This window comes from Suncus etruscus, chromosome 1 (assembly GCF_024139225.1).
Source record: "Suncus etruscus isolate mSunEtr1 chromosome 1, mSunEtr1.pri.cur, whole genome shotgun sequence".
NCBI classification, from domain to species: domain Eukaryota; kingdom Metazoa; phylum Chordata; class Mammalia; order Eulipotyphla; family Soricidae; genus Suncus; species Suncus etruscus.
The window spans coordinates 89,014,143-89,040,087 of NC_064848.1; the positions used below are offsets into that span (position 1 = coordinate 89,014,143).

General features: G+C 36.8%; 1 protein-coding gene and 1 non-coding gene across 2 annotated transcripts in view; both read left to right on the forward strand.

Moving 5' to 3' along the window:
• Window positions 1–25,945, forward strand: part of DYNC1I1 (dynein cytoplasmic 1 intermediate chain 1) — a 377,776-nt gene that overhangs the window by 134,922 nt on the left and 216,909 nt on the right. The gene's annotated exons all lie outside the window — the stretch shown is intronic.
• LOC126027784 (U6 spliceosomal RNA) lies at window positions 9,846–9,952 on the forward strand. Its single transcript, XR_007502326.1, has one exon. It is a non-coding gene; the product is annotated as a U6 spliceosomal RNA (small nuclear RNA).

Genomic DNA, 25,945 nt, shown 5'->3' on the forward strand with positions numbered 1-25,945 from the left:
AACCCACAAATAGTAGTCTATAAATTTAAAAGTTAATATTTGTTAGTATTCTGCTCATCTTCAAGAAATTTCTCTTGAACAATACATAGCCTTTTAATAGAGTCAAACTTCTTACTAATATTTTGTTTCTGGGCTATAGCAAGTGATCTCAAGGGTTATACTGCTCAGTATTCAGGAATTACTCCTGGAGGTGCTTGTTGGACCATGCTAGGGATTGAACATGGGTTGGCCATATGCAATGCAAATGCACTGTCCACTATAATATTTCAGCCCCCAAAATATTTTTATAACATGAAGCTGTCTTTAGGTGACATAAAATACCATTTTCAAGATGTCCAATTCATTAACTGATGGAGGCTAGGGAATCTAGAAGGCAATAAGTGGATGAATTAAATCTTTCATGCTTTGTTGAGGGATGCCAATCTGCTTTGGATTGAACAAACATCTGTGTAGTTTGAATTGAAAGAGAATCCAATTACTGATTTTGAATTTATACCAGAAGTCACTGCTATATAGTTTTGGTCTCAACCAGCAAACAATGTGTTCCACAATACACATTTGGGAGAATAAAATAACAATATTTCCAATTGATCCTCTAGGTCTAGTTGACCCGTGTCTAAAATAATCTGGTCTGGTTTTTGATTCCTTGATTCTTTGTGAGATAACATGTGTTTATTTTAGAGATATCAGTGCAATCTTTGGTTTCATGTGTATTGCTGAAAAATACTAGTGCCATCAGGATGTTTGAAAGTTCTAGGAATGATAGCTCAATGAGCTGGAGTACATGTTTTGCATGCAAGATCCCTAGATTTGGTTCCAAGCACCATGTTGTCCACCAAAAACTACTGAAAGTTATACTCAATCAATAATATGGATATAATGCAATACACACAAAAAATAGGGAGTCTTTAAAGTTATCAAAGAAATTTCTTGAAATTCAGGTGACTAACTTTTACCTTTCCTTAAAACAACTGTGCTTAGAATGAGCCCAGAAAATAACTTCATGGTGACTTATTTATTATTCACTAACAGTCAGTGAGAGGAAGCAAAAAATGGCTAGCATGTAGAAATACAGAAGAAATATTAAATTGAAATATGTCTGCCTAGGGATCCATTTAGTTCCATCCAAATAACTCCTTCTTAGTGAATGCCAGTATGTTTATATATATTTAAATGCCCCATTTGCTACACTGGTTTTAGCTTCTTGTTAGCATCACTTCTTATTAAGATGATGTTCTACAGCACAAGGCAGCTTGAAAAATGAAACATGTGTTGAAGAATTTATGCAGTGTCCTTAGATTCTTTCATTAAGAGAACTAAGAATAATAGTTGCATATTATAAGTTCAGTGTGTTAAGCAATATGTTATAGCTCTACTTGACAGACATCTTGTTTACATTCATGTTATATATTGCGGAAACCATCACTTTTTAAGAAACAAGTCATTTTTAAAAGTAATATTTATATTGTGCTCCATGCAAAGGAAAAAATCAACTAAAACATGATATGTTTTAAATCCACTTGTTTCCTCTTCCTCTGTGAAATAGTAGGTTAGGTATTCCACAAACCTCAGTGAGGGAGTGAGATTGCCATGATTGAAATCCAGGTAGGATGGGAGACATGGATCCGGCAGTAATTCTGATGCAGTAATCCACACACAATGAAAAAGAACAACAGGCCAGGAACCCACACCTCAAGATGAACACCCACAAGCCAGCAGCTCCACCAAATGGAATGGCTAGCCAAGATGGCAGCTTGCCCTCCTGCATTCCCAGGGAGTCTTTATTGGGAAAACAAAGTCCACCTCTAAGAGAAGGGACAAGGTCAAGTAAAAACCAGCTAACACCAACGCTCCTGTTCATTGAAATATACCAACCACCTTATCCCTAATATTTGGAGTTTAGTCTTTCTTTATTCAGATCATTAGTATTTCTGTCAAGGAAAAAACCAGCTGTGTACCATCAGTTTAGTCAAACAATGGCCCATCTGATTTTAGTTGGTTTAGTTCACATGAGAAAACTTTTCCCTATCTATCTCCATGAAGAATATGCAAAGTATCTTTCTAGTCAGTTCAATGGTTTAATTCTAAAGAAGTCACTGACTTGCTTGACTGACTTGGAGACTGTTGTATATGAAAATATTTCCATAAGATTATCCTTTACCTGTTGTCCCACCTTGACCTTCCAGGTGGGGGCACTGTTGAGAGCCAAATAAATAGCTTAGGTTTCTGGCATTGGGGGGCCTTTTGCCAGAGTTGGCTGGCTGGCTCGAGGTGTTTCGGAGCTAGCAGCAGGCTGACAAAGGACTCTCTTCACCCAACCTTTTACCCCTTAACCTTCCTGTCTGTGTGGATTATTTGCTGCGGATAAATATTACCAAGATCTCCCCCCAAAAGGGGACAAGGGGATGGGAATCAATTTCTCATCCTGGGGACTATTTGTGGATTCACAGTCATCCAACAAAAGATTTAATTGCACACCTTTACCGCAGGAGACCTTCAATGATGTCATTGAACATCATGATAGTACTAATGAGCATGTGATACCTCTAAACTGTGCAGCCTAATATGCAATTCATGCACTACTAAGTAACACTACATTCACAGTTGTATCTTGCTGTCAGGTATCATTTGCTATCTTAGCTGCAATGAGAAAATTAACCTGAAATGTGAAACAAATACAGTTAATCTTTGGTAGTCAATACAAGATTATTGGAAAAAACCTTAGCTACAGTCTTCTATTTTCCTCATTTATTTGAGCAGAGGCCAAGCTCCACCTCTGTCAAGTGCTTCATTATATTTTACCCAGATTCTGTGTATTGTGCTCTTTAAAATTACATGTATTTTTACAAGTATTTTTCCTTTGGTGGTGTCAGGGATCAAACTCAGATATCATATATTCGAAGCATGACCTTTACTGTTAAATACATACTCAGTCTTTTCTGGCCCACTTTGTTTTGGGACCGCACCCAGCAGTGCTCCACACTAGGGAACCAGGTGGGATCAGGGTTCAAACTCAGGGATCTTACGTGAAATGAAGTATTTTTATCTACATGCATGGCAATGCTAGTCTTACCTAGTTTTACTGAGGAATAATTTAGGCCATGAACTGGAAGTCAGATGAAGTAAGAAAAGATGAAAGGAATGATAGATAGCTTTGATAAAGGTAGACCACTTCTATATTGTAGAACATTAAATGGCAGACAACAGAGGATCCTTTGAGTCCAAAGTGTTTCAGCCCATTTCATGTAAATGTTCTATCATAACAAATGATATTTTATTATCACTCATGTTTTATTGAATGTGTTCATATTTATTTTTAAGACCTGTCTGGCTGCTTTATAACCTTTAATTTTATACCTACAGGTACTGGAGGTAGGACTAATCTTTTTTATAAATAATAAATCTAGTGCTTAGAGACCTTGCAAAATTTTTCTAAGAACATAAACAATAACTGATAGAGTCAAACTTTATATGATAGAGGCAGAATTTGAATTATCCTTTGTTGTCAAATAATGGAATATTAGGTCCCTGGAAAAGTGCTTAGTTAAATGAACTGAAACAAAACCAAAAAAAAAAACAAAAAAAAAACCAACTGCCAGAGAGAAATAAAGGTAAACGGAGAACCACATCACTGTCTATCTCAAGAATATCTTGACAGTTTGGGAACATTGTAACTATAAGAGAAGATTTTTAATATATTTTACTTGCTGTATTTGACATATAATATTTAACTGAAAACTGAGCTTAATTCCTTTTTATTCTAAAGAATATATATAGCTCTTGGCCTGGCAGTATATGGTACAGGGTCATTGACATTATGGAATCCACAGTACATCAGATTCAGAGTTATGTTAACAAGGACCTAGTCAAGAACAAGATTTCAGACACTTAATTCCCAGTTCCTCTTCCTGACCATATATGGAAAATAGAGCCAGAATTATTTTAAAGAAACTATTGGGTTGAGTTATGGTGAAAAATAAAAGTAATATTCATAAGTCATCAATGTGCTTTATCTGAGAATATTAATATTCATTATTGAGAAATTGACCAGATTTTATAACAAAAGTGTCAGGAAACAAATAAATGAAAAGAGGCATTATCTGTCAGTAATAGGCACAGAAAATAACAGTGCATTTTTCAAATTTGCAATTGACTTACTCTATTCAGACTTAGTTTAGGTGTACACGTTTTGTATGCAGAAGAATGGAATGTGATCTTAAGTCCTTAGGAAATCCTCCCCTTGATATTCTAATCCCTAAAAAGACCTTTTTTTCCAATTAAAGATATATAATGGGAAGTATTTAACTTTTTGAATTTCCCCTTGAAAATTTCCTTTCTAATCCATTACATTTTTCATAGGTTTCCCCAATACTTGTATATAAACATTCTATTTTATAAATTTATGAACTTAAATCTCCTATTGCCAAACATGAAAATTCCATCATTGAAAGACTTTTCAATTTCCATACTGCGTTGTTCACTTCTACAATCCCTAAAATGTAAGATCTTTTATTAAAATGTCTTTACTAATAAAGAATCTTCCTTAAAGTTTCCTTACTTATAATAGCTCTTTTTTTTATTGAAGTCCAATATGAGTATAAGAAAAAGATAACAAAGATCTAGAATTAGAAGTTAAAATAGCAAGTTACAAAGTATGAGTTGTCTTGGAAAGTAACAAGGTACACGTTGTACTTAGTGTGTGTAGAAAGAGTAGGACAGACCTTTCGACTATGTGGGTTCGGAGACAGGATGGATTCTGTCAGTACCTTGGATAGCTCCCAGGATCACAAATCTTTTTATGTTTTGTAGACCTGCTTGGTTGCAGACACATATTCGTTGTCCCCTTATTAGTAGAGCCTAGTTTTAGCACCCACTTCAAAGCTTATTGATAATAGATTTATATACTAATCAGTGATTGATTAAAACATTAACCAATCTGGTTTGATTTTTGCCTTATAAAGAATAATGCTAAAAGATTTAAATTCCACTTATTTGCCTAAATCATTCTCTGGGAACTTTACTGGCCTTGAGGCATAACTTGAGTTCTTGATACTATTCAATGTGCCACTGTGCCCAGAAATTTTATTGCTCATAGATGACATTTTGTTACCCTGCCAATCTTGAGAGCAGGTTAAAGCTTGCCATTCTTTCATAGTTAACCATCACGTTTATATTTTCCTTCATATCTCCACTGACTAATAAAAGCTCTCATTTCAACCAGATCACTCTGCAATCTCTACCACTCTCTTCTAAATTTGGACACTGTCTTCTAATCTGCCTCTATTTAGGTTTTCCCAATGGCTTGTATGTTCTTTGGGCACTTCTTAACTTCTTTTTTTTTTTTTTTTTTTTTTTTTTGCCTTTTTGGCCACATCCTGTGATACTCAGGGTTTACTCCTGGCTATGTGCTCAAAAATTGCTCCTGGTTTGGGGTATTATATGGGATGCCAGGGGTTCGAACCGTGGTCCATTCTAGGTCAGTTGCATGCAAGGCAAACACCCTATCACTGCACCAACGCTCCAGCCCCTTAGCTTAACTTCTTAACCTTATTTGGCTTCCCAATAAGGATAAATTTTAGATTGTATAGAATATTTTGTTCTGGAAGACATGTAAAATCGTGTGTTAATGTTTTGAATTCTTGAGGGGAGCATACTAGGACACATTTCTGACTTTGCACTCAGGAATCACTCCTGGCAGTGAATAGGACCATATGGAATACATTGGCTCTACCTTGGGTCAACTCTGTGCAAGACAAGCACCCTACCTTCAGCATTATTACTCTAGCACCTCTACTTTTTTATAATGTACCTAAAAAATACTGGGTTTAAATTCAAATTATTTCCCACAACTATCTCTTTGATGTGGGATAATGAAAACAGCACAGGCTGAAGTGAACCAGAGGGACCAAGATTTCCATTCTTTTCTCACTCTTTACCACTGTAACCTGTAACAAAGGAATTAGTTTCCTTGACTTTAAGTGGAAAAATTGCATGACAATCATGAGAACTAGAGGGGCTATAAAAAATTCTGATTACAAACACCAACCGAATTTTTATGAATACCTCTCTTTGTTTCACATAGTACCTCTTTTAAAGATTTCCACATATCCATCCTGTTGCAAGGCCCTATTTTTACCTAGTATTTACAGTGGGCCTCTGGTTGTAGTGAAGGATTTATCTTCTGCTTATTCCTACAGTGCAATTTTTTTCTTCAACAGAACCCTGGGATTTAGAGTTGCCTTTTTTACCATATTAGAACCAGCTGCTTAGCCTTTATGCTTATATTTGGAGAAAGGGACAGGATAACAATTTGTTATAGAATTCAATTAAAAAAAGAAGTCAAGGGCCCGGAGAGATAGCACAGCGGTGTTTGCCTTGCAAGCAGCCGATCCAGGACCAAAGGTGGTTGGTTCGAATCCCGGTGTCCCACATGGTCCCCTGTGCCTGCCAGGAGCTATTTCTGAGCAGACAGCCAGGAGTAACCCCTGAGCACTGCCGGGTGTGACCCAAAAACCAAAAAAAAAAAAAAGAAGTCAATACATAATATGTTTGCTCCTCTTTATAGAAAACTATGCATTGGGGCCAGAGAGGTGGTGCTAGAGGTAAGGTGTCTGCCTTGCAAGCGCTAGCCAAGGAAGGACCGCGGTTTGATCCCCTGACATCCCATATGGTCCCCTCAAGCCAGGGACAATTTCTGAGTGCTTAGCCAGGAGTAACCCCTGAGCATCAAACGGGTGTGGCCCCCCCAAAAAAATAAATAAAAAGAAAACTATGTATGGGGCTGGAGCAATAGCATAGCAGGTAGGGTGTTCTTCTTGCACGCAGCTGACCCAAGTTCGATTCCTTATATTCCATATGGTCCCTTGAGCTTGACAGGAATTAATTCTGAGTGCAAAACTGGAAGTAAACCATGAGCACTACCAGGTGTGGCCCAAAAACCTATTTTAAAAAGAGTACTACCTATCAAGAAACTTCAAAGAACATAGTAAACTAGATCTTCAAGAAAAAAATCACGTGTGTCCGTGCCCTCAAATATATAGTTGGGTCTGTATTGTGAATTTGGGGACAAAAAAGGAAAAACAAAGATATATCATAAATATATATATATATATATATATATATATATATATATATATATATATATATATATATATATATATATATATAGTGGGCTGCTGAGTCCTTTCAGTAATTATAAGAGGCTAGTCTCAGAGACAACTAAATAGGGGGAAAGTCTTAGTATAACAAACCTGAATATTTATGAAAGAAAACCAAAGTATTTTAGCTGGGCTTCCATCCCTTTATACAATACCAGCCACAGAAATGTGGTTTCATAGTCATTTAAAATACAGTTTACAGAGGAATTAAACTAAATCACTTAAGCTCTCCAAGCAGCTGCATTTTCACAGCTTCCTTACAGAGATCTGCTTACAGAACATCTCCTTTGAAATCTACAGCCCCTTCAGAGACAGGGCTGTTGATCTCTGTGCTACTTGCTTTTTCATGTCCCATCTTTCTCAGGTAATGCAAAACATTGGGAAATATTTGAATGTAGAATATATTCCGGTCCTGTATTTTAGAAGACATTATTGTCTTGAGTTTAAGTAAGAGTATGTAAAAGTGATTTTAAGGTTATGTAATGAGTGCTTTTGTAAATCATCATATAATTCTAGGATGTTTCCATGCATTTTGGAGAATAACGTCATGGCTTCTGTCTTCCAGGAGAATAAGCTAGCACTCAAAGCCTGCTACAGTTTGCATGCCTAGCCTCCCCTTATTTCCCACACATGAGCCCTTGGCTCCAGCTAGTCTAATCTCTTCATTCTTCACTAAAGTCAACATAGTACACATTCCTGTCCTTGAATCTGTATGCTTACTGTTTCCTACCTTTCATGCTATCCCTTTTGCAGTTTAATTGTCACAACCCACTGCAAAACCCAAGACCCAGCTTCATACCACGAAGATTTCACCATCCTTTTTTGATGATGACTACCAGTTGGACTGGCTCTCTTTTTTTACTTTTTAACTAGAAGCTGTTTATTTGTGAGACAATATTTTATTCAAATATTTCTTCTGCCAAAATATTTGTAAATAGATATACTCAATAATTATTTTCTTATTTAAAATTTAGTTTGCACCAGGGCTGGAAACTAAGCAAGAAATTCAACCCAAGGTTTCACACTTGAAGTTGCTCTAGTGATGAGCTGTATTTCTTATCCCTAGCCCCTCAGCAAATATTGTTTTACAAAAATATCAATGAGAAAAGAGCCGGGTACTGAAAAGAGGAAAAGTAATATGCATGATACCCCTTCAGTAACAATATTTCAAACCAGCATGCATAAGAAGAAAAGGGGGAAGAGGAAGTAAGAGAGACAGGGAGAGAGTGATAGAGAGAGGCAAAGAAGAAAAAGAGAAGAGAGGAGAGGAGAGGTAGAGAGAGAAGAAAAAATGTCTGCCATAGAAGCAGGCAGGGAGATATGCAGGAATCTAGGGACTTTGGTGCACTGATGAAGGGTGTTGGATGTATTATGACTGAAACGCAATCATGAACAAGTTTCTACTGTATAAAAGTATCAATGATAAAATTAGAAATTTTAGGAAAATTCACCTCAACTTAAAAAATAAAACATGCAACTGCCCCTGTTGCATTTCCAGCCACCACCGGCCAGAAGACCCTGTCCTTCTGGCTAAGATGAGCTGGGGGTGAACCCCCATAAGCCCTCTTCACCCCAACCTTGTGGACCCTATTTCACAGGGGTTGGGATGCAGGGAACCTACAGGCAGGTTTTATACCCAGACTGCATGTTAACACACACACACCCCCCTTTCACAACTGTCCCCACTGCATCTCCAGCTGCTGCAGGCCAGAAGACCATAATACTCCTGCTCAGGAGAGGTCAGTAGGATCTGGTTATAGTCCCCCGACCCCATAAATCTTGCTGATACCTCAGTCTATACCAGAGAGTCCTAGGCAGATCAGGCCCAACTTTCTGCCTTTGAAAATATACAGCTTCAAAACCAAAAGGACAACCAAACAAACTAGTTTGCAACATCTCTGCCATACTTGGGTAATCTCACTTACCTAGAATAAATAAACCCTAAAACAAATATACCTCCAACTGCCTCTTACAAAATTAAACAGACCACTTAAAAAAAACTTGAAATTCAGCACCCCAACCCACCCTATGTAAAGAACAATGGGGAAACTAAGGAAGACACCAGCATCTGGGAATATGGATGAACTTGAAGACAAAAATGCAAGCCAGCAACCACAAAGACATCAATAAACAAAAGACAAAACATTGAACGAAAATGTAAAGTACTTAATGAGCAAAAAGAAAAGAAATAATCTACAACTTGTAGGAATATCAGAAGGAGAGCAAAAAAAGGGAAAGAGGAAGAACAAGTAGTGAGAGAATTAATAGCAGAGAATTTTCCCACTCTTTGGAAAGAGGCTGCTGTATAAATACAAGAGGCAAAAAAATATTCTGAATAAAATAGAGCCTATAAATCAACACCAAGACATATAGTAATCCAAGTGACAATAAACAAAGAAAGATGAGTTTTTCAAAGCAATAAGGAGACAAAACCCCAAAGTACAAAGAAATGAACAGAAGAATCAAATCAAATCTTCCATTTGCAAAAATTCAGGCAAAAAAGACAGTGGAATGACATATTTAAACTACTGAATGAAAGAAATTTCCAACTTAGAGTCCACTACCTGGCAAACTCTCATTTACATGGGAGGGAGGACTAAAAGCATTTTCAGACAAAAAAGCATTCACAATATTTGTGCTAACCAAACCAACTCTAAATGAATTACTTAGAGATCAATTACAAAAACCGTGCTTGCTTCAGCAGCACATATTCTAAAATTGGAACGATATAGGGAAGATTAGCATGGCCCCTGTGCAAGGATGACATGTAAATTTGTGAAGAGATCAATCATACAAACTGAACACCCAATTGTAACCACAACAACCCTATACAATATAACAATGCAACAACCCTCACTGTTAATAATCTCCTTAAATGTCAATGGACAAAAATCCCCCATTAAAAGATAGAGTAGAGGTTGGATCAGGAAAGAAAAACTGGATATATTCTGTCTGCAGGACACACATAGCTAACATAAGATCAGAATAGAAACAGGCTTAGAATAAAAGGATGGAAATCAATTATTCAAACCACTAGGGAGAAAATAGCTGGGACAGTCATACTTATATCAGGGCAGATTGGATTCAACCTCAAGAAAGTACTCAGAGACAAAGATAGACATTACATATTGAGCAGGGCAACATTAGATCAAGAAGTACTAACTTTGATCAATATTTAGGCATCAAAATAGAGCCAACAAAATATGTAAGGCTTTTGTTCACAAACCTAGATAAACATATAGGTTGAAATGTGATAGTAATAGGAGATTTCAACTCACTATTAACTGCAGTAGACAGATTCACTAGGAAGAAAACTAGCAAAGACATAAGAGCCCTAAATGAGAAACTAGAAGAACTAGGCTAATATACTTATACAAACCATCCATCCTCAGAAAGCAGAATATACATTCTTCTCAAGTGCACATAGAACCTTCTCTAAAAGAGATCTTGCCTTAAGACTCACTCAAATCGAATTTACATAAAGTCACAAATATAAGAATTATACCAAGCACCCTATCAGACCATAATGCAACAGATATCAAAATTGGCTATAAAAAGATGTGGAGAAAATATAACACTTGACGGTGAAACAACATGCTGCTCAACAAAAACTGGATCAAAGAGGAAATCAAGGAAGAAATAAAAAGATCCCTTTAGACAAATGACTATAAAGAAAAAAAATAGCCAAAATCTATTTAACACGGCAAAAGCCGTAATTAGTAGGACACTCATAGCAACACAGGCCTATGTCAGGAAAGAGGAAAATGACAAAATCAACAGTTTAAAGGAACACCTTAAGTATCTGGACAACCAACAGCAAAGGAAACAAAACATAGGTAGAAGAAAAATAATAAAAACCAGAGCAGAAATAAACAACAAGAAACAAAGAAAACAATACAAAAAAGATCAATGAGACCAGGAGCTGTTTTTTGAAAGAATAAATAAGATAGACAAACCACTGGCAAGACTCACAAGGAAAAAAGGGAAAACACCCAAATAAATCAGATCACAATGATAGGAGAAAGTTTACAAAGAACCCAAGAAATAAAATCATGAGGGCTTAGTAGGAACAGCTGTACTCAGTAAAGTTGGAAAACCCAGAAGAAATAGACAGATTCCTGGAAAAGTATCATTTCTGAAACTTCAGAAGGAGGAAGCCACATATAAGGAAATTTAAACAATAATTAAGAAAATCCCCAAGAATAAAATTGACGGACCAGTTGGGTTTAGAGGTGAATTCTATCAAACATTCAGAGAAGAGTTACTACCATTGATCTTAAGACTCTTCCAAAACACTGAAGAGATGGGAATCCTCCGTAACTCCTTTTATGGAGCTAATATCATGTTCATTCCCAAAGTTGACAAACATACCACCAAAAAAGAAAACTATAGTCCATTTTCACTAATGAACATGAATGTAAAAATATTCTTAACAAAATCTTAGCAAATTGAATTCGATAACACAGAAAAAAGATTATTCATTAACAAGTGGGTTTCATTCCAGGAATGCAAGGCTGATTCAACAAACGCAAATCAATCAGCATCATATACCACATCAACAAAAAGGAAAACAAAAACCACAAGATCATATCAACACAGATAAGGCATTTGACAAAATCCAACACCCATTCATGATCAAAACACTTAGCAAAATATGGCTGGAAGGAATTTTTCCTCAAGCTGTCTATAATAAACCCACAGCCAACATTATCCTAATTGGTGAAAAACTGAAAGCATTTCCACTAAGTTCAGGCACTAGGCAAAGCTGTCCACTGTCTTCACTCTTATTCAACATAGTATTAGAAGTCCTAGCAATAGCAATCAGACAAGAGAAGAGAATCAGAGGAATTCAAATAGGGAAAGAGTAAGTCTAAATATGTCTATTTTCAGATGTTATGATGACATAACATTGAAAATCCTAAGGAGTCCACAGAAAAGCTCCTGGAAACAGTAAACCAATAAACCAAAGCAGCTGGCTACAAAGTCATTATACAAAAGACAGTTGCATTTCTTTATGCAAATAATGGGACAGTGGAGAAAGAGATAAAATTGTCCATCCCATTTAAAATAATATTTAAAAATATCAAGTACCTAGGAACAATGTAACAAGAAAGGTGAAAGACCTATACCATGAAAGCTTCAAAACACTTTGGAAAGAAATTGAAGAGAACTTGAGGAATTGGAAAAACATCCCATGCTCATGAGTAGGTTGAATCAACATAATCAAAATAATCATATTACCTAAACTACTATATAGATTCAATGCAGTCCCTATACAAATTCAGACATCATTTTTAAGGACTTAAAACAATCAATGATAAAGTTTGTGTGGAATCACAAAAGACCTAGGTTAATCAAATTCATATTGAAAAACAAAAAATGGTGTGGCATCTCTTTAACTAACCTGAAGATTTACTACAAAGCCATAGTTATCAAAATAGCATGGTACTGGAACAAAGACAGAATCTCAGACCAATGAGTAAGAATAGAATATCCAGTGACATACCCTCAAATATATATAGTAAAATAATATTTAACAAAGGAGACAAGATTTTGAAATGGAACAAAAACAGTATCTTCAATAAATTGTGTTGGAACAATTGAACAACCACCTGTAAGAAATTAAAGATCGATACATACCTCATACCTTACACAAAATTCTACTCAAAATGGATAAAAGAACTTGAAATTAGACCTGAAACTAAAAAGTTTATTGATGAAAATATAAGCAGAACACTCCAAGACTTAGACCTCAAATAAGTCTTTGATGATAGGATGCCAAATGCAAATGCTATAGTATCAAACCTAAATAAATGGAACTACATCAAACTAAAAGTTTCTGTATGGTAAAAGAAATACTGGCTGAAACTAAAAGGCAGCTGATTGGGAAAAATGTTTGCACATGTCAGATACAGGTTTGATATTTAGGATATACAAAGTACTCATCAAGGTTAGCTCCACAAAGCTTGAAAAATCAAAAAAATGAGAAGAAATAAACAGACATTTCTCTGAGGAAGACCTACAGATTGCAACAGACACATGAAAAAATGCTCATCACGTATCAATAAAGAAATCCAAATTATGACAACAATGTGGTACCATCTTACACCACTGAGAATGGCATATATCAAAATTAATGGGTACAATTTCTTTTGGTGTAAGAAAGGAATTCTCATCCACTGCTGGTGGGAATGCTGCTTGGTTCAACAGTATGGAGGATTCTCAGTAAACTCAAAATTGAGCAACATTTTGACCCAGAAATCCCTCTCTTGGGTATTTATCATCAGGATAGAAAGACATTCATCTAAAAGTGTGATGTAGACCACTGTTCATTGCAGCACTCAGTACAATAGCTAAGAGTTGGAATCAACCTAGATGTCCAACAACGGATGAGTGGATCATGAAGATGTGGTACATATACAGAATGAAATACTACATAGCAGTAAGAAATGATACAGTCGTGCAATTTGCAATGGCACGGATGGAACTAGAAAATATTATGTTAAATGAAGTACGCTAGAAGAACAAGGATGGATACAGAATGATATAACTTATATATGGTATTTAGAATAAGTCTACAATGAAATACAATGGTCTAAATTAGTGGTCCTCATACTATGGCCCGCAGGCCACATATTGTATTTGTATCTGTTTTGTTTCTTCATTGCAAGATAAGATATATGCAGTGTGCATAAGAATTTGTTCATAAGTTTTGTTTTTACTATAGTCAGACCCTCCAATGGTCTGAGGGACAGTGAACTGGCCCCCTGTTTAAAAAGTTTGAGGACCCCTGGTCCTGAATACCATAGTTGCCAGGCTATAGACAGAAGAAGGAAACAAATCAACTGGAAGAGGAGAAAAACAAAATCTTGACTCTCTTTTATTCTACAAAGAAACTTCAACCACATAATCAGCTGTTTATATTCAACAAATGTCCAATAAACTTCTCACTATAAAGGCCTATAATAAAGTTTTAATGTTTTATCCACAGAAAGAGGTATAGAATATGTTTGGAAGCCAGAGACTCCCACTGTAGTGCTCACATCTTAGTGTCTTAAGTTTTTTATGTATAAAATAACCCTTCAACTTATTTGTCCACAGTGGTTCTTGGAGATACAGATTAAACACCCTAATTTTGAAAGTCAGTGCTCTCTCATATTAGACTGCAGATACAGTGCTCATTATGACAATGTCTTGACAAAATATTCCAATTTATCCATTTCCCTTTAGATTACATCTGCTACTATTACCTAATTCTTAGCTCCATAGAGACCTCTGAAATATGCAGATGCGCATCATAGACTTATAGACCCTGCTCATTGAGTATGTTTTTGAAAATTATTATCTCTTTTCCTTTTGTTTTCTTTTTTTCTCAATTCAAGCTAACTTATTATTATATCATAATGTCCACACTGGCAGAAAAGGAACCTAGATGCACAGGACATGGTAAACATTACCACATGGGGGTAGACCCCTATTATAGTGCTTATTACCATATTGCTTAGTACTCTAGATGAGAAATTATGTTTATCCTAAAATTCACCATGCACAATCTAACCCCAAAAGCTTCAGTTAGCAAAGTTTACCCCCACCATCTATGAAGGGCCTAGAATTTAGAAATCCTTTCCCCTCTAAATGATCATGAAAGGAGTCTAGAGTTAATCCCATGACAGTATACTTCAGGGGTGGAGAAACCCTGTATCTCCTAGGTCAAGGGAATTCCCTCTACAATATCCCCAATAGTTACTGTGCCTATGCAGGGGGATAAAGAAAAGGAGAAAAAAAAGCACAAAACAATCATTTTTCCACATGTTTGTTTATTGATTGATCGATTTTTTGACGTCTTTATTTTGGTGTGGAGACTACAGTTGATGTCTCCAATATTATTTTATTTTATTTTGTCTTGTCTTTCTCTTTCTTTTTGCACTCAAGCATGATTTGATTTCAGAACCGAGACTATTGTGTGGTGCCTGTCTTTATTGCTGTAGTGCTCACCGGTTATTTAATTCGATATTTTTTTCTGTATTGTTGTGGTATCTCACTTACCTTTTTCACGTCCTCTCTCAAACTGAGGTTGGAAGCCTAGAGGGACTCTGCCCATTTTCAGCGTATTTGACTTTTGACTTCTTTTTTTTCCCCTCTTATTTTGTACCCCAATCTATTGCTTTTCTTTCCTTCAAACAAAACCACATACCTCGATTTTTCTAGCTCTGCCTCTTAAATAGACGGGGAAACAAGGGAGGGTTCCAGGACCAAACAGATATGTGATCACTAATAGTAAGCCAGACAAAGAGGGGTCCACCTATTCTAGCAGCCTGGGGGGTGATGGTGGGGTATATGGATTGTAGAAAGGGAACTGGAATGGGGGAGGACATAGTTGGTGATGGGTATTCCCCTGATTCAATGTTAATATGTACCTAAAATACTACTGTGAAAGATATATGTCATTATGGAAAAAAATTGTGTTTTTAATCAGAAAATTTCTTTGACTTACATGTATTATTATATCAATTATATTATATGTTATGTTTTGTCACTATATTATTTTTGTCACTATATTAGTTTACCTCATTATGTTAATCAATTTTGTCTCTTGAATAAATTCTTACAATAAAAAATAAAATTAAAAAAAATAAAAGAAATTCTTTTCCCTCTAATGTGCTGGCCTTTTTTAAAGTGCTCTAACCCATCCCTTAAGGGTCAAACTTCCAACTACAACCTATAAATATATCTTTAATGCCTGCCTATAAGTGGGGATTGGAATGCATGTGGTGGACTCCTCTGTCTAATATGGATTGTACATAATACCTGACTATATTGTATATAATCCCAATTGTATATCATCCCTCCCCCGCTTCATTCACCACCCTACAAAACTTCTATCCTCTCACCCCCTCAACCCTGAGCTGTTATCGCTCCCTATTTAACCCTTTTTATGCTCAGTTTTTAATTCCTCAGTAACTGGGACCATCCCCCTGCCTTAGTAAGTTGCCACCAGCTCCCAAACAAAAGGTCATCCTCTCAGTCCCCCATCTCTCGCTCTGGCAAGAAGTGCAGCAATCACTCCTGCTGACTTACTCTATATGACCCTTTTTCTCTCACCTTCCATTAGTGTGAACTATTACAGCTTCCTGAAGGACTCCCAGCTTGAGGATACTACTTGAGGACCCTGACTGCTGCAAACCATTTTTCAGACTCCACAAGACCATGGTATAGGATTAAAAAATGTGTCCTAGATCGATCTTATAGCCCCTCAGACTATCTCAAAAGACTTAATGGATATATCTATCTATATAATCTTTATATGTTTATTTTCTTAATAATTATAACTCAGTGTTTATTTCCATATGTAGAGGTAACCTTCATCCCCCAAATTTTCTTTCTTTTTTGGGGGGCCTGTTTTGGTTCTGCTTAGTAGGAAATTCTAGTAGAAAAGTCTTGCTTGGGATAAGAACTCAGTTCAAAAACAGGCCACAGAAATTGTATAGCTTGTTATTTTTACCCCCAAATGACTAATAATATAATATGGTATCTTTTTTTTTCTTTATGGACACATTAACATTGGGAAAATCTTATGTATAGAAAGAAGTCCTTATCTAATAGGGGTAAGAACTCATGAATTTTATAATGCCTTCCACCCTGAACAATCATCATGGGGACTTGACTCGGACCCCATGTGATCAGACTGTACAACACTGACCCCCAGATCCCAACCTCTTAGAACTAGCACAGTACCCTTCCCCAGCACCAGGAATCAGACTCCCTTGGAGAAGTTCTTATTGCTGATCTGGCACCAATTTTGCCACCCTGATGATGAGGAAGCAGCAACAATGTGATCAAAGGGCAGGTTTCCCTATCTCACCACCTAAAGGTGAGATGAAATTAGAGGACCCTTCATTGTAGGATCTATGCTTAAACCAAGATCACTAATTAAAGAAGACTGACTATGAAAATCTTGACAGCAGAACTTTTCCTGGGACCATAAGACAGACATTATCTGTGCAAAAATCAAGATCTCTAAATATAGAAGACTGACTTTGACAACCACAACTGAGCAAACCTTTTCCTGGGACCATAAAGAAAGTCCTTGGGGTTTGACAACAAACATGCCCAGAGCCAACAATTGGTCTCATGACAGTATGCTTTAAGGGTAGAGACACCTGTATCTCTTAGGCCAAGGAAATTCTCTTTCTAATTTCCCCAATGTTTATTGCATCTATGCAAACAAACAAACAAACAAAAATTCGTCACATCTGCCCCTCCTTTTTTATGCTTTTTAAAAAATATTTAATTCATAGCTTCTAGATAGCTCCCCCCTATTTTTACAGAAACATAGAACATGAATCATTTGGTTCTGCCTCAAATTTATATGTATTCCTACAAACTGAGAAAAGAAAAAAAAAGTGGATGGGATTCAAGAGCCTTAAATTGTTAATATTTCATCAATAATATTTTGAAAAGCATTAGTAAACTTCGAAAGATTATTCAGTGTTTTGGAAAATAAGTTTTGTGTCAGACAGTAATTTTTAAAAATGACCAAAAGTTATATTACTTCAGCCATTTGATAATGGCTTTAAAAGGAAGTAATGTTTTAAAAGTCATTATCAAATGGCTGAAGTTTACTGCCTAAACAACTTCAACTTGATGTCTAAACAAATTTTGCCTAATCTGTAAGGCAAGTCATAGGATCTCTCCTCCCAAATTTTGGAAACATAACAGTAATCTAGAAATGCTAAATTCCCTTTCCTGGGATCGTATTTAGAAGGAGCTTTCTGGGCATTCCACAGGGCACTCCCATAGTGCAGTGCTGGAAAGTGAGCATTCTGCATTATCAATCATCAGTAGTAGTAAAGTGTACCTTGTTAAATGTGTTTTCAGCCTCTATTGAGACAAAAGATTGATTCGAAGACGATATATATGGGAAAAAGATTATTATAAGACATATTATATTACATATAATATATTATAAGACATATTATAAGACATGCCGTATTGCAGGACAGAGAGGAAGAGTTGAGAACTACATGGGGTGAGATCAGTGGTAGATGAGAAAACTGGGCAAAGCTCTCCAGACAGTGTCTGGAGTAGGACAGATACTGGAAGAAAAGGGAGGATACCAGAGAAGGGAAATAAACTACATATAAAAGGGAAAGAATGTCAGGACCAAAGTTCATTGGCAGGAAAGGAACCAACTAAAAACAAGGGAGAAACTTATTGTGGGAGAGTAAATGAAACAACTGTATACTTTAGTAAAATCAGAATGTTTTCTAACCACTTCTTTTGGCTGTAAGAGCTTATTATAGTTTACATATATGACAAAGACAGGTTTTCACCTATGCTTTATACATAAAATATTGAGCCTCACATGTCTGCCTTGTAGACATAACTGGATTTGGGGACAGAGAATAGACAACTCTGATATGCTCCCTGTTCTTCCCCAAGGCAAAACAAATTGCATTGTAAATATGAAGTATGGTGAAAAAACAGGAACTAATAGAAAGAAGGGAGAAGCTGGAAAGATATTTTTAAAATATAAATCAGACCATTCCTTTGCTTGAAAGTCCTCCATAGTTTCTAGTTGTCATTTAATTCAAATTTCTTTGCTGGCCACCACAATCTGCATATGTGGAGCTGAGTCTTGCTACCTGTCTTTATTCCATCTCTCCCTATTATATGTCACTACTGACTTTTCTGTTCTGAACATTAAGTTTTTTTCCAACTCACTGCCTTTTCCCAGCTTCATGCCAAGGTCAAAGGCATGCCAGTTTTCCTTCCACTCACTCCTGCAACATTCTGCAGAACACCTCAATCGAACATTGCAACTACTTCCAATTCCACAGAACCCAATCAATTTAATGTGTTTTGTCACATCTTCTTGTTTGTTTGTTTGTTCATAGCATTTATTACCATCTAACCTTTTGGATAATTCCCCTGCCAGCCGAATGAATATTGGGAGCCAATATGATAGTAACAAGATGGCATGCAAGGTATCTACCACAGCAGGTTCTCAATAAGAACACAACAAACATTTGTCCACACTGACTTCTCTAGTCTCTCAGTGATATATACTGTGATTTTTCCCCAAAGTGAACCCTGCAACACTTTTTTATTTTCTCCTATTGTCCCTGGGCCTAGGGAGCCCCTCAATAAATCCAGAAGTGCCCCAATTCTTCATTTCTCACCCAGGGTGTAATCAAGATGATTGGGACAGTGTCAGAACTTTCTCTTCTGATCCGTGGATAAAAGCTCTTGACACTTGGCTAGTATTTTCAAAAGTGCCTGCTTCCTTGAGGCTCTTCAAATTACAAAAGGCTTGTGCTTACATGGCCTCTTACCCTTGCTATACCCCTCAACTTCCATCATATTAATATGTCATTGTGTTAGTTGAGTAATCATCTGAAAACCTCACAGCTAATTTCAGGGATTCCACTTCATGCCCAGCCAAAGATAGAGTTGATATATCCTCCACCTTAATGCAGGCTCTTTTCTCTACAATCTCATCCACTACACACACGGCATGTCTTTGTAGCATGAAGAGCACAAGTCATATGAGATAAGTCACTACATAGGCTTTTGAAATCCAGATCCCTTTTGTGGACCCCTGACCATTTTGCTTTATAGTCGGTAATCTAATTATTTCCGGACATGAGCCATACATTGAGTAGCCAAAGTCTAAAACCAGGGGCTTCCTTAGCTTCCCATTTCTTGTCCTGATCTTAAGTCTTACTTTAAGACCTGCAACTCATGAACATCCTCTGACCACCCTCACCTAAGACTTCCTGCACTCAGACATGGAGGCATTCAGAGTTGCCCTTTTTGCAATATCCTGATCTGTTCACTCTAATTGAAAGTCACACTTTCCTTTTGGACTTATTCTGTACTTCTGCTTCCTCCAGCCCAAACCCCAGGAGTTTACGAGTTCTATAAGGAACTACTAGGATTTCCCCCCTTTGCTACTATAACATTAACTTAAACACCACGCTTCTACTGTCTTACTTTTTTGGAGATAAGAAACTCAAGGTGCAGGCCCCACTGTGCTCCTTCATGTTGACAACAGGAAATAATCAACTGTCTGGTCTTGTCTGGCTTCCAGAGGCCACCACAGTTCTTTCCTTCTGAATCTCTCCAGGAACACCCTTTCACTGAGATACTGTCTTTTCCACATTTAAAGAATTCCTTCCCTCTCTACCACAGCCCCGTCTTTGATTGCATTGAACTCATTTGGAAAATCCAGCCTAAACTATATATCTCTAGTCATATTTTTAGAACTTTAATTCTACCTGCAGCCTTGAAATTTAACATAATGTTTTGGCGAAGGCCAGAGTCTAAACCAGGAACATTTTTTGGAGCATGCTTCTGTTCTGTTTACCCCTGGATCCCTTTTCAGTTTTGAACACCATTGTCCATCCTGCCTGCACCCAATACAGTACTTGGGATAGAGGAAATGTTAGTATATTGATTATTTAAAGATAGAAAGTTTATGGGCTGGTGGGAGATTGGTGTTACTACATTGCCATGACAAAAATCATAGTAATTTTTGAAGCTGTCCCATTATGACAATGAACATTGTAAATGGTCACTCTGGATAGGAAATGAGTGCTGAAAGGAAATAAAGTGAAAAAAATAATCTTGGGTTTCTTTTTGATTTTTGGACCACAACCAATTATGCTCAAGGGATCACTCCTGGTGATGCTCAGGTTACCACCTGGGATGCCAGGGATCCACTCCAAATTAGCTGTGTGTAAGGCAAGCATCTTACCTTCTGTACTATCTCTCCAGCTGTCTGCAAATATTGTCTTGAAAAGGAAAGAAGATAATGAATGTAACTCAACACTGTACATGTACAAAGCAGATGGCCATCAAAAATGTCTCATCATCCTCATCATAATGTTTTTTTGTGATCATTTGTCCTCCTTATAATGGTTAATGTGAAATACTTTTAATGTGTTGCAATGGAAGATCAGGTCCACTTGAAAGATGAAAGTTATATCTTGGGGCTATGATATTTTCAAGGGCTTACTTAGCATTCCAGTTAAGAGATATCACCCAAAAGTAATATGTAAAGAAATTATCAATCTACAAGAATAATGGTTACTTGAATAATCCTGCATTTGTCAAATATTAGGGAATGGAATCTTAAAATGAGGTGAGGTGAAGTTGAAAAGTCATGGTGACTAAAAGAAATTAAAAGGCAAGGGAGCATTTTGGCCTGAACATAAGGCCCATGAGTAAACTGGTTCAGCAGAGTATACACTGAGGTTCTGCTATGTGGAAGAAGGAGGAAAGCAAGGATGGGAGAGACACTATGCCCCAGAATCTGACTGACTAGAAAAATATTCAGGAAAGACAGAGTCCTTAGATTCACTTCAGAAAATGGTTGGATCCATAGAGAAATCGAGGAAGGAGGGATGCTCTGGAGCAGTATTTCCCAATTTGAGCAAACCTGAGACTTACCAGGAAGTACAGTTAGAATTTGAAACCTGAGAATTTGCAGCAGTGAACAGTAACTTCTTAGGTACTTTTGACCACTAATTGACAGGGTCTCTTGTTGAGAGTTATTGTCCTAGAGAGGGAGCTGTATCATGGCTCAGGTAAGAAACTTACCTTAGAACTGAGGTAAGGAATTAGAACAAAATTTTCAAGTCACCCCCAAATAGTATCAAACTGCCTGTAGTGAAATGTCAAGAGCTTCTGGGGTTGGAGAGAGTACATTGGAAAAGATGTTTGACAGATTTGACTCCTGGTAACCCTTGGCACAAAAATAGGAGTAAGCTCTGAGCACTGCTAGAACAAAGTTACTTGTTTTGTTCTATACTTACTGTTTGAGGACCTGTTAGTGCAGATGATACTGAATGTGTCCTATGCATTTTGGACAGTGAGTTGGTGAGATGGCCTGATGGGTGGCGAACAAGCTTGAAATGCAGGAGGCCCAAGTACAGTCTTTAACACCACATTGAAAACAGGGAACTGATTGCTGATGAACTCCCAGGTCTGCAACCATTGCTGGTGTGGCCCCCAAAACAAGAATTAGGATGAAAAAAATACAAACAGTAAACTTTTTCTTAACATTATCTATAGGTTCTTGGAATGACTTGACTTAAGTGGAATGACATAAAATAAAATTAATTTTGCTGGTTGACATAAACAAGTGTAAACAAGTTATATATCCTTTGGCATATATCTGAATATAAAAATGTCACAAGCTTTGAAATAAAGACCCAGGACACTTTTAATATTAAAAAATGATCTGCATTTACTTATTTATTTTCCAACCTGCTTCCTATTCTGGGTCACTAGTAGTTAAGGACTATCCAGTCAATTCTGGGCAAGGCAGGAACCAATCCTAGCCAGAACACTCTCCATCACAGGCCACAATCACACCCACATGTCCTCAAAGTGGGCTTTTTAGGCACGCCAATTACCTTAATGTGGCAGGAAACTGGGGAGAACAGAGAAAACCCACACAGATAGAGGAAGAACATGCAAGCCTCACAGAGAATGACCCTGCAGTATAACAGTTTGTTTATTTTCTTTTGTTTTCTTATTAGTGTTACAAAGATATTGAACTATGGAACATTGTTCAAGAGCCTGTTTTAATTAATAATAGGACTAGTTTCTGTTCAGATTGTGTGAAAAGGCTTTCCCCTTGAAGGCCTTCCATGCAACAGAGAAGGAACTGCCCAAATCAGGCACATAGTCTCTTTGGACTTATTCAAGGCAGCATGCCAGCCAGATGGCGGGGTGGGGATGGGGAGGAACAGGAGCAATCTGTGTCTGTGGGTGGACTTTACATGTAGCACCAGGCCTGATCAGGGTTAACATCATTTGTCCTTCCTCTGCCTCTGTATCATTTTCTAAACAGTGGGAGGATTGTCCTCAGGCTAACAGATCTGTGGGGGTATAAACAAATTGGACTTCCTGTGTGTTAGTATTGTGGCAATGGTTGGCTTCATGCATCCTTTGAAATAGCTACATTTTCTTTTTCCCTAGATAAAATTCAACTGTTGAAAATTGGCTAAAATATATTACCAAAAGGTGTGTTCTAACCTTAATGACAAAGGTAGTCTATTAATATTTCTGAGAAGGTATTTTTCCTTAACTTTAATAGCTTAAATAGAAACAGAGATTTCTGTTATGATATTTTTGTTTATTTGTTTTTTGGGCCATACCCAGTGACACTCAGGGGTTACTGCTGGCTATGTGCTTAGAAATTGCTCCTGGCTTGGGGAACCATATGGGACACCAGGGTTCGAACCCAGGTCTGTTCTGGGCAGCTGTGTGCAAGGCAAACACCCTACCAATGTGCTATCCCTCTGTTGTGATTTTCATCTCTAATTAAAAAACAGAGCCTGGGGCCAGAGAAGTAGTGCCAGTGGTTAGTATGTTTGCATGGCATGTAGCTGCCTCAGTTTACGCCCAGCATTGCATGTCGTTATCCACGCACCAGCAGGTATGACATAGAGCACAGACATATGTCACCCTACAAAAATTAATAAAATATAAACAAAAAATTAATGGTTCTGATCTGGGTTGGAGAAGCAGATGACCTTAAGGTTGTATCTTCAGATTCAGATTATATGTGGTTCTCTTGAAGTTGAATCTTAACCCTTATTCCATAATTGACCTTTGTTACCCAAAAGGTAACAAAATGTTAGAACTTGTAAGTGGGAAGCAAGTCAAAAGAGCTTTCCAGGAAATGCCAGGACCAGACAATACACAGAACCAAGGAACCCATGTCTTCATTAGACTTTTGGGTCATGAGTTCAATTTTTAGTCTATTCACGAACAAACTTGTTTATTAGTTTTTTTTTTTAATCAAGAGTTATATGCCTCAATTTTTTCAAAGTTCCAAAATTTGCACACATATTTGGGCAAACACAGAAGCTACTCTTAGTCTGGAAAAGGAAATAGGTCAAGAAAAGGAGCTCACAATTCGGTGAAAGGTATCAGTTCCATTGCAGCTGAGGACACTCCACATCTGGTGTCAAATGTAAGAGTAGCACATTGATCCTTTCTCTCATGACTAAAATTATATGCATTTGCCCAGACAGGCATAGGGTTGTTAGGTTACTGGAAACACCTGGCAACAGGGCCTGACGAGAGCAGACCTGCCAGTCCTGGAAAGACAAATCAAAGCACATTTTATCTTATCACCACAAATTATGCTTCATTTCCTTAACCACAAGGAAGCTCTGAGCCACTTCCAGCAATAGAGGAGGATGGTATATTTGTTATTGTCCATGACAATGATTTCTCTTTATCGGGGTTTATTTTATTCTTTGTGTTTTGATTATTTTCCTCTGCTGTTTGAAATGCCTTTTTGTGGGTTGTGGATGAGGAAAAGGAGCAAATCATTTTCAAAGAAATCTCAAGACACATGCCTTACCCATATTGGGTCAGTCATGTCATTTTTGTATACAGACAGAATATTTTTACCCTTGCATAAATTGGCCACTGGATGAAAAATTAGTCATAATATGAAAAATGTTCCTTTTTAAATGTGATGATCATCCTTCTTTATTTCCCCATCTGCAAGATGAGAATGATAATTATCCCTTTGAAAATATTATATGATCAAATTAGTTAATGTTGGACAGGCATTTCAAAATGAATATACCTAATAATTTATTAGTGGCTTCACTGGTGTGTAATTTGAGAATGAAGTCTGCCTGTGAAGAACTGGCATTTGCATTGCTTCATGATTTTTTTAAAGCTTTTATGCAATCTAGTTTGTTTTCTCTGGGTGCCATGTGGCTAGTTGCCTTGGCCTATAGCAATGTATCTTGAGCAGGAAGATGTCTGGGAATCATATTCTGAACAGGAAATGAAGCAAATAAAATGGTCCCAGTACTTCTATAAAATTGACTCCCCTTTCTTTTCTTTTATATTCAAATGCAGTTTTTTTATTTTGTTTTCAGGGAAGTCTTGGCAATATTTTGTTTTCTACTCTACATCTTTTAAACTATATTCTTTGACCCATGAATATAGTTTCACCTATGACTTAAAAAAATGAATGGTCTCACCTATACCTTAAATGCATCTGTTTTCTGTCCAATCTTGTTTTTCTTCTGCATTAGTTTTACAACAAAGTTCTTCATAATTCAAAAATTATGAGGCTTCTGCCTAAGCATAATAAAGCTAAGGAGGGCACACACCTAATGTTAATTATGTAACAGCAACAGCTAACTGAATGTTTATGTGTCAGAAGCTTTGTATGCATAATATCTAATGACTGTAACTCCAAACAACATATCCAGATCAGCACTGGAAAATGAAAAAGGTCTCACTAACATGTCAAAAATCTCCTAAGTCTAAATCAATGCAGTTTGAACAAGACCTACTCTAAAGCTTTTGTTTTTCTACTGAATTTGTATTTTTATGAGTCCAAAGCATTGAGTATTTATGTGTTAGTTGTGTACACTTCTGAAAGTTGTTTTTGGAAATAATTTATTGGCTGCTTATTTTTTGAGAAGTCTCATCTTAATCTTAAGAGGGGCGAGGTTAAATTGAATAATCCTCTTGTTGCCTTTTAATGATAAAATTACATAAAGTGATGATATTGATAAACTTGCAAAATATTTCATGAATTTTATGGAGGGCTTATTGTCTCTATTTGTCTCTGTGACAAATTGCTGTAAAGTAAAATCTATAAATTCATAATTTAATCAAATTAAATTAGAAAGTACACTTTTAGTGTTAATGAGTTTCAAATTTACATAAACCAAACCACTTGTTAACAAAGTCAGAATGTTTTACCTGTTTTTTCAATTAACATCAGATTTTCCTTC